Raw genomic sequence first — 2,075 nt, 5'->3', positions numbered from 1 at the left:
TTGTTTCCCCCCCCCCTCGAAAAGAAAAACTCTACATTCGTATTTTGTCCCCTCTGTGTTGAGCCCTGTGTGGCTAATAAAAGAAATCTACCTATCTATCTATCTATCTATCTATCTATCTATCTATCATATATATGTGTGTGTGTGTGTGTGTGTGTGTATGTGTGTGCGTGCGTATGTATATATATTTATGTGTGCGTGTATGTGCGTCTGTGTGTATATTTGTGTGTATGTTCTCCAATAAGAACATTTCAGAGTGTTCGGTTGTCAATTAGAGGACTGCAATCTGAAGACTTCTACCGGAAATGATAAAAATCAAATATACAGTCGACATCACGGCGTTTGGAGTGATCATTAGTGATCGCGACGTTATGCTTCCATTCATCTTCCCACACGGCCTCAGACTCAAAACAGAGGCTTACATCAAGTGCCTGGAGTAGGTAGTACTGCCCTGGGTCGAGTGGGTGGCTGCTGGAAGACCCTATGTCTGGCAACAGGACTCTGCCTCATTCCACACAAGCAGGAGAACCCAGTCATTGCTGTAAGACAATTTCTGCAACCTCATCACCACATACCCAGTCCATATCCCCAGACTACAACCCCCTTGATTATTACATATAGGGCACAGTTGAGCAAGAGACCAACAAATCTCCTTATAAAACCAAAGATGAACTGAAAGCAAAGATTATGGCAGCATTCACCAACTTAAGCAAAGAGAGCATCCAGAAATGTTGCAGGACATTCCAAAGTCGTCTGGAGGCCGTGGTTGGAGCCAATGGCAGTTTTATTGAATAAATTTACTCTTTAGTATTTCAAGATATTTTTTTGTAATTTTGGTAAATATGTCTGCTAAAATGAGATGTCAGTGTTATTTTCCTTTTATGGGTACTTTAGACGACATTTTATTCACCGCTCCCTGTATAAACACTAATATGTTAAGTTCTCTGTTCCTCCAGCTTGGGAAAACAAACCTATGAGTGTATGTGTTTGTGTGTCTGTGTGTGCGCGCGCGCGTGTTTGTGTGTGTGTGAGTGAGTGTGTGTGTGTGTGTGTGTTTGCGCGTGCGTGTGTGTATGTGTGTAAGTGCGTGTGCGTGCGTGCATGACATATGTACGTGTGCATGTAAGCATGTATGCATATATGTATGTATGCGGGTATGTGTGTATGTATGCATGCATGTATGCATGTATGCATGTATGCATGTATGCATGTATGTTTGTGTATATGTACGTATGTTTGTATGTATGTGTGTGCGTATGTGTGTGTGCGTTATATGAGATGTAAGCATGGAACAGGTGTGCTGAATAAAAAATATGCCATTGAGGGTTTAGCAAAGGCTATTCACAACATTGATGGCATCTGTGAAAACAGACTTTGTTTTTCAGATGTGTACACACAAATATGCGTTTACACACTCACACACACACACACACACACACACACAAACAGAGACACTCTTACACATACACTCTTACACATACACTCACACACACATGCATACATATATATATATATATATATATATATATATATATATCCATGTATATCACGCACATACGCACAACTATATACATAAATGTTTGTACATATATCCACACACACACACATATATACATACATATAAACATATATATACACATATATATGTGTGTGTGTGTGTGTGTGTGTGTATGTGTGTGCGTGTGTGTGCTTATGTGCGTGTATGTATGTGTGTGTGTGTATTCACACACAACAATTTACATATTTATGCATACTTTGTGTTTTTGACACGCATTCATTCGTAATTTTTTTCTCTCCCTTCTCTTCTGTTCTCCCATTTGCCTCTCCCATACCCGCTTCGTACCCATAAGATGCTTATGCATCCGATATATCATTCAAAAGAAGCTGTTAGAATTGACACCCCGAACCGGGGGAATGCTCCACCCTGAGTGAAACATATGAATAAACAGTGGATATAAACATATATATTTCCATGTAAGCACACACACTCACATACACACACACACGCACACACACACACGCACACACACACACACATACACACACGCAAACACACACACACGCACACACACACA

This window comes from Octopus bimaculoides, chromosome 4, assembly GCF_001194135.2.
Source record: "Octopus bimaculoides isolate UCB-OBI-ISO-001 chromosome 4, ASM119413v2, whole genome shotgun sequence".
Classification (NCBI taxonomy): domain Eukaryota; kingdom Metazoa; phylum Mollusca; class Cephalopoda; order Octopoda; family Octopodidae; genus Octopus; species Octopus bimaculoides.
Note: the sequence above shows the minus strand (reverse complement) of the source record.